The sequence below is a fragment of the Suricata suricatta genome, chromosome 1 (assembly GCF_006229205.1).
Source record: "Suricata suricatta isolate VVHF042 chromosome 1, meerkat_22Aug2017_6uvM2_HiC, whole genome shotgun sequence".
Classification (NCBI taxonomy): Eukaryota; Metazoa; Chordata; class Mammalia; order Carnivora; family Herpestidae; genus Suricata; species Suricata suricatta.
In genome coordinates this window covers 59,299,366-59,310,833 of record NC_043700.1, presented here as the reverse complement: position 1 = coordinate 59,310,833, position 11,468 = coordinate 59,299,366, and positions in this window count along the sequence as shown.

Genomic DNA, 11,468 nt, shown 5'->3' with positions numbered 1-11,468 from the left:
TGAGTTGGGGAGAGGCAGAGAGAGAGGGAGACACAGAATCTGAAGCAGGCTCCAGGCTCTGAGCTATCAGCACAGAGCCCAATATGGGGCTCGAACCCACGAACAATGAGATCATGACTTGAGCTGAAGTCGGACGCTTAACTGACTGAGTGACCCAGGTGCCCCTCTTCTGTAACATTTTATCTCCATCTCTTTAATTTCTACACTTTCCCTTCTATATTATCTATTTTTTCTCTTCTCTCACATTTCCTTTTTCTGTGATGATTGTTCAAAAATATTAGCTAATCATCCTTCTATTTTTCCTTTTTGTTTCTTCTCCATCTCCATTTATGGACATGGTCATTCTGATTCACTTTAGTAGGGAACAGATGTGATAAGAAAGGATTATCCTTCTAGCTTTGAGTTTCAGACAGGTGCTAAGGAAAAACTTTGCTTCAGTTTGAGAGAAAAGTAGATAAGTAGCAGGAAAGAATACCCAACCATAGCATGGAAGGTGCACACGTGCATACACACCCACCCACACCAACAAGCATGCACACACACACACAGGTGTGCATGTATATACGCAATATATAGGTATACTTAAAGAATTACAATAAAATGAACAACTACATACCCACCACTCAGTTTAAGAAATGACAGATTCTAGTAATTTTGAAATGATCAAAATATCCCTGCTTCTACTGCACTTATGCAAACCATTCCCATGCATTTCCTCATGTAGTAGACATAGGTAAGTGTATCCCCAACACAGTGCTTAGTAATGTCAATTTTTGAGCATACCTAACTACATTCAATAGGCTGTATTCATATTTTCTAAGCTTGAGATCCTGCTTCACCTCCTCACTGCGTAGCTAGGTCAACTTGAGTAAATTATTTCGTCCCTCTAACTGCAATTTCCTCAACTATAAAACGAGAACAATAATTGTAAGTAGCTCACAGCAATATTGGGGGTTAGATTAGACAGGTATACCTTGTTTTAATGTGATTCACCTTATTGTGCTTCACAGATACTGTGTTTTTTACTAGTTGAAGGTTTGTGGCAACTTTGTATTGACCAACTCTTTTGTCACCATTTTTTCCAATAACATTTGCTCACTTTGTGTCTCCTGTGTCACATTTTGGTAATTCTAGCAATATTTCAAATGTTGTCATTATTATTATATTTGGTTTGGTGATCTGTGATCAATGATTTTTCATGTTACTATTATAATAGCTTTGGGGTGCCAAGAACTTTGCCCTTCTAAGATGGCAAACTTAATTGATAATTGTATGTATTCTGACTCCTACACTGACTTGCTGTTCACTAGTCTCTGTCCTTTTCCTGAGGCCTCCCTATACCCTGAGACACAATAATATTGAAATTAAGCCAGTTAGGTACCTTATAATGTCATCTAAGTGTTCAAGTGAAAGGAAGAGCCACACATCTCTCACTTTAATTTTTTTAAAGTTATTTATTTTTTGAGAGACAGAGAGAGACTGTGAGCAGGGGAGGGTCAGAGAGAGAGGGTCTGAAGCAGGCTCCAGGCTCTGAGCTAGCTGTCAGCACAGAGCCTGATGCGGGGCTCAAACCCACAAACTGTGAGATCATGACCAGAGCCGAAGCTGGACGGTTAACCGACTGAGCCACCCAGGTGCCCCTCTCACTTTAAATCAAAAGCCAGAAATGATTAAGCTTAGTGATAAAGGCATGTTGCAAGTTGAGACAGGCTGGAGGGTAGGCCTCTTGGATCAGTTACTTAAGTCATGAATGAAAAGGAAAAGTTCTTAAAGGAAAATTAATACTGCTACTTCAGTGAATACTCAAATAGTCAAAAAGTGAAACATTCTTACTGCTGATGTGGAGAAAGCATTAATGGTCTGGACGGAAGCTCATACTAGCCACAGCATTCTCTAAAGCCAAAGCCCAATCCAGATAAAGGCCCTAACTCTCTTCAATTCTATGAAGGTCAAGAGAGGTGAGAAGCTGAAGAAGAAAAGCTGGAAGATAGCAGAGGTATGTTCATGAGGTTCAAGGAAAGAAGATGTCTTCATAACATAAAAGTGGAAGATGAAGGAGCAGGTGCTGATGTAGAAGCTGCAGCAAGTCATCTAGAATATCTAGCTCAGATCATTAATAAAGGTCGTTACCCTAAATAATAGATTTTCAATGTGGACAAAACAACCTTTTCTTGGAAGAAGATGCCACCTAGGACTTTGATGGCTGGACAGAACGTCAATCTCTGGCTTCAAAGCTTTAAAAGACAAGTTCACTTTCTTGTCAGGGGTGATGGCAGTCACTAATGCAGGCAGTGACTTCAACATTCATTTACCATTCCCCAAATTCTAGGGCCTTTAGGAATTATGCTCCATCCTCTACTTGTGCTCTATCAGCGGGATAGCAAAGCTCAGATGATAAGCACATCTATTCACAGCATGTTTACTGAATATTTAAGCCCACTGTTGAGATCTACTGTTCAGAAAAAAAAAAAAGATTCCTTTCACAATATTACCGGTCATTGACAATGCACCAGGTAAGCCCAAGATGTTGTTTTCATGCCTGCTAAGACAGTATCCATTCTGTAGCCCACGGATCGAGGAGCTACTTTTATTTTCAAATCTTATTTCAGATATACATTTCATAAGGCTGTGGCTGCCAGACATGGTTGGTTCCTCTGATGGATCTGGACAAAGTAAATTGAAAACTTTCTGGAAAGGATGCATGATTCTGGATTTAAGAACATTCATGATTCATGAAAGAGGCCAAAATATCTTTAAGAGCAGGAATTTGGAAGAAGTAGATTCCAACCCTCACAGGTGACTTAGAGGGATTGCAAACTTCAGTGGAGGAAGTAACTTCAGATGCAGTGGAAATAGCAAGAGAACTAGAATTAGAAGTGGAGCATAAAGATTGGACTGGATTGCTGCCATCAGGATCAAGCCTGATTGGATGAGGAGTTGCTTCTTATGGATGGACAAAGAAAGTGGTTTTTTTTGACATGGAATCTACTCCCAGTGAAGATGCTGTGAAGATTGTTGAAATGACAGCAAAGGATTTAGAAAATTACATAAACCTAGTTGATGAAACACAGCAGGGATTGAGAGGATTAACTCCGAATTGGAAAGAAGTTCTACTGTGGGTAAAATGCTATCAAACAGCATTGCATACTACAGAGAAATCATTTGTGGAAAGAAAAGTCAATCTATGTGGCAAACTTCACTGTTGCCTAATTTTAATAAGTTGCCATAGCCACCTCAGACTTTAGCAACCACTACCCTGATCAGTCATTGCCAACATGAAAGCAAGATGGTCCATCAGTAAAAACATTCAATCAGTGAAACTTTAGATGCCTGTTAGCATTTTTAATAAAGTATTTTTTAAATTTAGTAAACAATTATTTTTGAGAGAGCATGAGTGAGGGAGGGGCAGAGGGAGGGAGACAGACAGAGAGAGAGAGAGAGAGAGAGAGAGAGAGAGAGAGAGAGAGAATCTTAAGCAGATTCCATTCCCAGCGCAGACCCCAACTTGGGGCTTGACCATGAGATCATGACCATGAGGTCATGACCTGAGCCGAAATTAAGAGTCAGATGCCTGACCAACTGAGCCACTCAGGTTCCCTGCAGTAAAGTATTTTCTTTCAAGTTTATTTATCTATTTTGAGAGAGTGAGAAAGAGGGCACACGCATGCTCGAGTTGAGGAGGGAAAAAATCCCAAGAGAGAGAGAAAAAATCCCAAGCAAGCTCCATGCTATCAGGGCAGAGCTCAGTGAGAGGCTTAATCCCAGAAACTATGAGATTACAATCTAAGCGGAAACCAAATTTCAGATGCTTTACTGACTGAGCCAGCTAGGTGACCCTAAAGAAGATATGTACATTGTTCTTCAGACATAAGACTATTGCATACTTTATAGACTGCTGTAGAGTGTAAACACAACTTTTATACACACTGGAAACCAAAAAATTAATCTGATTCACTTTCTTGAAATATTTGCTTTATTTCAGTGGTCTGGAAAGGAGCCCATGATATCTCTGAAGTATGCCTATATATATGGCAGTTAGAGAAAAATTTGGTAATAATAAAGAACTTTTACATTAGCTATTATCATTATTATTACTATTGTTATTATATTCTTCAGTGACTCAATTCCCCATGTAATGGTGATGATTGTAGGTATAGTTTATTGTCTCTGACATATAGTATTCCACTATATATACACACCGCAATTGATCTGTCAATTTATGGACATATGGCTGTTTCTTTTTTTTTTAAAGTAGTTTGTTGTCAAATTAGTTTCCATACAACACCCAGTGCTCTTCCCCACAAGTTCCCTCCTCTATCACCACTACCTCTCTCCCCCTCTCCCGCTTCAGTCCTCAGTTCGTTTTCAGTATTCAATAGTCTCTCAAGTTTTGCGTTCCTCTCTCTCCCCAACTCTCTTTCCCTCTTCCCCTCCCCCTGGTCCTCCATTAGGTTTCTCCTGTTCTCCTGTTAGACCTATGAGTGCAAACATATGGTATCTGTCCTTCTCTACCTGACTTACTTCGCTTAGCATGACACCCTCGAGGTCCATCCACTTTCCTACAAATGGCCAGATTTCATTCTTTCTCATTGCCATGTAGTACTCCATTGTGTATATATACCACATCTTTTTGATCCATTCATCAGGTGATGGACATTTAGGCACTTTCCATGTTTTAGCTATTATTGACATTGCTGCTATGAACATTGGGGTACATGTGCTCCTATGTATCAGCACTTCTCTATCCCTTGGGTAAATCCCTAGCAGGGCTATTGCTGGGTCATAAGGGAGTTCTATGGATAGTTTTTTGAGGACCCTCCCCACTGTTTTCCAGAGTGGCTGCACCAGTTTACATTCCCACCAAGACATATGGTTGTTTCCAGATTTTAGCTGTTACAAATATTATTGGTAGGAATATTTCTGTACAGGTCTTATTGTTCAAGAGCATGATTTGTTCTAAGATTTTAGGATGTATTCCTAGGAGAATTGGTAGGTCATAAGATATATGCACATTCAACTTTACTAAATAATGTGAAATAATTTTTTAAAGTGATTATAGCAATTTACTCTCCCACAAGAGTATGTAAGAGTTGCTTCATATCTTTACCAATACTTGGTATGGTTTTACAAATCTCTTGTGTGAAATGCTATTTCTTTTTGGTTTTCATTTCATTTCCTTGATTATAAATGAGATTGATTCATAGCAGTTGTTTACACATTCTGGACAGTTATCCTTATGTGTCACTTATGTTGCAATTGTCCTTTCTTAATTTGTGTTTTTCAAATTGTTTATGATATCTTGTCATGAGTAGAAGTTCTGAATTTCAGTGTGGTTGAATTTATCAAACTTTTGCTTTATGGTAATGTGATGGTTAATGTTACACATTAACTTGACTGGGCCATGGGTATCCCGACTAATTCAGACTTTGATACCAAGGGTGGTTCTGGAGGAATGGAATTTTAAGGATGAATTTCCCGAGTTGGTTCTGGTAAAAATTCAAGTTTTCTTGAGTTGGTTTCTGGAATTGGCTCACTGGTCTGTTTAGATTTAAAGGTGTTAATGGCTCTCTTGCCAGCAGTAAAGGGGGTACTGATAGTCCGTGACATAGAGATACTCAACATATCATCTTTGGATGCTCCTAATCAGACACTTATAAAAAGCATGGAGCTGAGTGACTGTGTATATAATGCTGTTAAATATTTTTGTCAAACCAATAATATAATGAGATTGGCTCATTGTTCCTGATGTCACTCAGTAAAGTAGCAAAAGAAAATGAGATGAGCTCAGAGATTTGAAGTCTCAGCTTCAGAACCACATAAATGACTTGAGGGCTTCTATGTGTGCCTTGAAAAACACCCTTACTGTCTGTATCCACAGGAAGGAGACTGCTGAAAATCAAACTTACAGTCTCATCTTGCAGCTGGCAGAATTACAGCACAGGATGAAATTCCAGCTCTATAGAGGATTTACGGCTAAAGTGGGGGCAAGGCTCTCCATATGTGCCCTGAGTCAGCACACAACATGTGACATTCTTCCTTTATAGGTCCAGGAATAGTGAAAATCAGAGTGGCACCGCTTATTATTACCTCTAGTGACCTGTTCCCATAACCCTATCCTCTGTTGGCCTGTAAGAAGATGTCTGGAATATAGAGATTCTCTAGAATATCTATTTGTATTATTTTTCCCTGTGATTAAGGTCAATGGAAAAGCACAACAGCCCAATCCAGGTAGCACTGCTTATGGCTCCGACCAGTTTGAGTCGCCCACCAGATAAGGAACCATAACCAGCTGAGATGCTTGCATGAGGTCAAAGGGACTATGGGATAGGCAGTGGAAGAAAGTTGTTATAAATACTAGCTACAACCTTCTACAGAAACAAGGTCCATAAGAATATTTCCTCCTTATTGTCTTATGAATATGTTTATACATGTGTGTACTACAAGATACATTAATATATAAATACATCTGTAACTTCTTTGTTTTGTTCCTTCTCTTATTCCCTCATCATGTAACATAAGATGTATTGACTCTATCTTATCATAGTATTTAGACACTCTTAATTTTATATCATAGTATTTATGTCACAGAATAGCAAGAAGAGTAAACATCACCCAAGGACTTTACCTCCTCTTCTGGGGAAGGAGTTCATGTATTTTTGGTTGTAGGCAGAACAGTTGTATTATGTTAAGTTCAATTATGACCTTGTTATTGTCTTTATCTGGAGATTAAGTATGATTTAAGGCGATGTGTATGAGAGCGAGGCTGACAAAGGGTGGAACTGTAATGGTTAAGTTTATGTATCAACTTGACTGACAACAGGGTGCCCAGATATTCGACCAAGCATTATTCTGGGTGTGCGTATGGGATGTTTTTGGATGGCATGAACATTTGAATCAGTAGACTGAGCAAAGTAGATTTCTCTTCCTAGTGTTAGTGGGCTTCATCTAATTAGTTGAAGGCTTGACTAGAACAAAAAGGTTGACGCTCCCATAAGTAACAAGAAACTCCTGCCTGATTGATTGCCTTGAGGTGGCACATTGGTTCTTTCCTGTCTATCAACCTGAACTGAAACATTAGCTCTTTTTTGGTCTCAAGCCTACTAACATTCAGACTGGAGTTTACATGATCAGCTCTCCTGGGCATCCAGTTTGCTGATTGCAGAGCTTGGGATGTGTTGGCCTCCTTAATTGGGTAAGCCAATTCCTAATAATAAATCTCTTTCTCTCTCTCACTCCATCTATACATCCTACTGGTTCTGTTTCTCTGCAGAGCACTTACTAATGCGGTTAGTTAGATTGTTCTAAGAAATCATTTGTTCTCTCAAGGTCCTGCAGATAGTTTCCTATATTGCCTTCTAAAAGTTTTGTCATTTTTCCTTTTAGACGAAAGATTTTAATCTACTTTAAATAAATTTTCTTATATTTTGAGAAGTATAGATCAAATATCATTCTTTTCCATGTTATAACCAATTAATCTAGAATTATCCTTTCTGCACTAATCTTCATTGTATGCTCTTTCATAAGTTAAATTTACTTCTAGTTGTGAGACTGTTTCTAGATTCTATAACACTTTGACTTGGTCACTTTGCCTATCTCAATTACTACAGTTTTATAACTGCTTTGTTTTTGTTCATTTTATTCTATTAGGTATATTACATATTTTATTATTTATTTAATTGTCCATCTCTTTTCATTAGAACTTAAGCCCAATTAAAACAAATACTTCCTAGGTTTTATTAAGTTTTATATGCCCACAGTCTAGAAGAGTACCTGAAGTTTAACAGGTACTCAGTAAATGTTTGTTGACTTATGTCAGAATTGTGCTAAAGGTTTGACATACATTTTATCATTTAATTTTCTGAATAGTGTCTTGTTTATTCAACCAATACTGATTAAGTATTTATTGTTATACCCATCTCTCAGATGGGAAAAATGAGGATTAAAGATGTTTAGTAATTTATCTACAACCATGAATCTAGTAAGCAATAAAAACTCTATTTGATTATAAGTATATTTTACATGAGAATGTTAGTAATAAATATTTGACTTTTATTGTAATCTCATGGAGGTAACCAAGTATTATATAAGACTGTCTCTTAACTTCACTGAATTTATCATTTATAAATTTATATATTTATACATAAGTATTTATAAGACTGTCCCTTAACTTCACCAGAATTTATCAGAATGCATACTATGTATTTAGAAACTATCAAATTATTTGAAGAAAGCAGCTTACCAGAGCATACCCTGAAGTATCACCAGAGAAACATAAAATAGAAGCGCTGGAAGAAGTCTAAGCAGTCTTCTAGTCTAACAGCCATTGATCAATTTCCAAATTTGTCTTAACATAAGAAGAGGTTACTTGTGCAGCATTAATTCTGCCATGCAGATTTATATCCATAGAAAGTGTAGGAAAGGGTAAAGAGTATGAAGAGTAAGCCATTGGTGAAAAATAAGAGACCAGGATAATGAGTAAAAGAAACAGAGAAATGTTGCCATAACCAGTGCTGGGCTAAGACTGAGAATGGTAAATACTAATAAAGTATTGTTGAAGTTGAGAGGAACATATTAATTCTGGTTGAAGGGGTTATAAAAGACACAATGGCTGTCAATTCACAAAGGAAGTGAACATGCCAAACACACATATGGAAAAAATTTTGATTATCAATGAGTTAAAATGAGATGCCATTTTCCATCTATCAAAATGCCAACTATTTTATTGAATAAAGAAAGTAATGGGATGGGATGAGCATGGAGGAACAAACATGCTCATTCAGGGCTGATAGAGTTTAAATTATTATAACCTTGCAGAAAGAGAATTTGGTATCAAATGCTTTAAAAATGCTTTTACCTTTTAGTCTCATAATTTCACTTCAGAGAATTCATACTAAGGAATGAGGTCACGTCTGGGCAAACATTTGCATTTATGGGTGTTTATTATGGGATTATATGTAATAGCAAAATGTGTGGAATCACCTATTAGGATAGAGAGCTGGATGAATAAATTATTACACATACATATGACAGAAGAACCTCAGTCATTAAAAGTGTAGAAGATTACAAAGAATTTTAATATTACTCAATATAGTATCTACATCTCTGAAAAATCTGTGTCTTACAATATCTTCCACAATGTAAGAGGGTTTAGAAAAAGTAGCAGGAGAGCAGACTATTCAAAACCTATTGTATCAGTTGAAGTCAAATCAGGAATACAGAAACCATACCAGCTATTTTACAGAAAAAAAATTATTATGAGCAATTACTTAAACAAGCATTGCAGATCTAAAAAAGTAAAGGGAAATTGAGGTGATGCAAAAAACAAACAAACAAACCAAACAACAAAAGGACACTTCTCTGACCCTAGGTCTGGGGGAAAAAGGAAAGAAAATCAGATCAGCAGACACTAGAAGGGACCAAGTAAAGCTGGCCCTGAAACCTTGGGGTTTGGGTGAGGATCCCATCCCTTGTGATGGAGTCTCCGGACCTCAGAGGTGGTGTCCCATTGAACAAACTTTCAGGTCTCTGAGGAAGTATGGTTGGGTTGTTTTTTGCTGAAAAACTGAGGACTGATCCCAACTGCTGCCCCAGAGAAGAAGGCTTTTGCTGAGGCAGTGCTGACAGGAACAGTGAGCAAACAAAGACGGGTAAGACCTTTCTCTTTGTCAGCCTTTCTATCTTCCTTCATGCCTATCACTGGCATAAACTAACAGAGCCAGATGGCAAAGCAGAAATGTGGTTTGCAGAGTTTCAGCTCCTACATCACAAAACAGAGTACAGATGGACTATGTGGTCGGCAGAATTCCAAGATGGGCTCCAAGATTCTCACTTGTGTGTGACCGGTATACAACAACTACCTTAGGGTGTGTGCGAACCTACGAGCATGATGGGGTAGTGGCTCCTGAGATTAGATTATGTGCACAGCAAATAGTGAGGGGTAGTCATTCCTCTGGATGCATTACAACTATATCAGACTCTGTCATAGCCAACTGGAGATGGACTAGAAGTCAGAGAGGGTGCTGCCCTGCAGCCCTTGAAGAAAGCAAGCATCCATGTTGTGAAAAGCATAAAGGGGCCACAAAGCAAAGGCCTGGGGATAGCCTGCAGGAGCTGAGAGCGTTCCCAGGCCAACAGCTAGAAAAGAACAGGGTCCTTCGTCCTTCAATGACAACATGCCACACCCCTGAATGAGCTTAGAAGACTGAGTTCCCAATGAGAACCACAGCGCTGCTGACAGCTTGCTAACAGCCTTGTGAGACCCTGAGCAGAAGGTCTAGTTCTGCCCGGACACCTGACATGTGGAAAATATGACTTGAGAAATGAGTGATATTTTAAGACATGAGCTTGTGGTTATTTGTTACACTGCATTAGGAAACAAAAGCAGACGGGCCTGAAAGGCAACAGCATAATAACCTGCATAACTATTGCAGGTTAGTTCAAAGAGCTCACAACCGCAAAAAATTGGTATCTCAGATGATAACCTGTATAGAGCTGGCTAGTTCAGTGTGACCAGAAGCTGCTGTAGGGTTATTCAGAAGGTAAAACCTGGTGAGATGTAAACCACTTGCTTGTGGTGCCAAGGTACTACAGATGGAAGTGGAGCTCCATGGGAGCAGACCTGCTGTGAAGGTGCACCCAGGAGGAATGGTAGATCTGCCTCAAGTGTGGGGTGCAAAGATGGGGTGAGGCTTCCTGGGAAGGCAGTTCAGGGTGCAATTACAGATTTTAAAATTTCTTTCTTTTTTTTAAATTTGTTTTTTTTAATTTTTGAAAGACAGAGTGCAAGCAAGGGAGGGGCAAAGAGAAAGCGAGACACAGAATTAGAAGCAGACTCCAGGCTCTGAGCTGTCAGCACAGAGTCCAACACAGGGCTTGAACCCACAAACCGTGAGATCATGACCTGTACTGAAGTCAGACACTCAACTGAATGAGCCACCCAGGCAACCCCAGATTGTAAATCTTTTTAAAGTAAAATTGGAATTTCAGAGTTTAAACACTAGCAGAATGGGGTGCTTGGGTGGCTCAGTCGGTTAAGCGTCCGGCTTTGGCTCAGGTCATGATCTCATGGTTCGTGGGTTCAAGCCCCGCATCGGGCTCTGTGTTGACAGCTAGTGCAGAGCCTGGAGCCTGCTTCAGGTTCTGTGTCTCCCTCTCTCTCTGACCCTCCCCTGTTCGCACTATCTCTCTCTGTCTCTCAAAAATAGATGAAAAACATAAAAAAATTAAAAAAAATAAAAAATAAACAGTAGCAGAGTGATGGCTCCTTCTTTTCCAATTTAAATTTATCCCATCTCTCAGGCAAAATTGCATATGAATCAACACAATGTCCAAGTTACACTAACATCATTGCCCAATTTACCAAATGCTTCTGAGCTCATTGGTGTTAGAGGATAAAGGGGGAGAAGAAGCAGAAGGAATGGAAAGGAAGCTTTGGGACTTGATGCTAATGTGACACCTGTGCCAAGAGG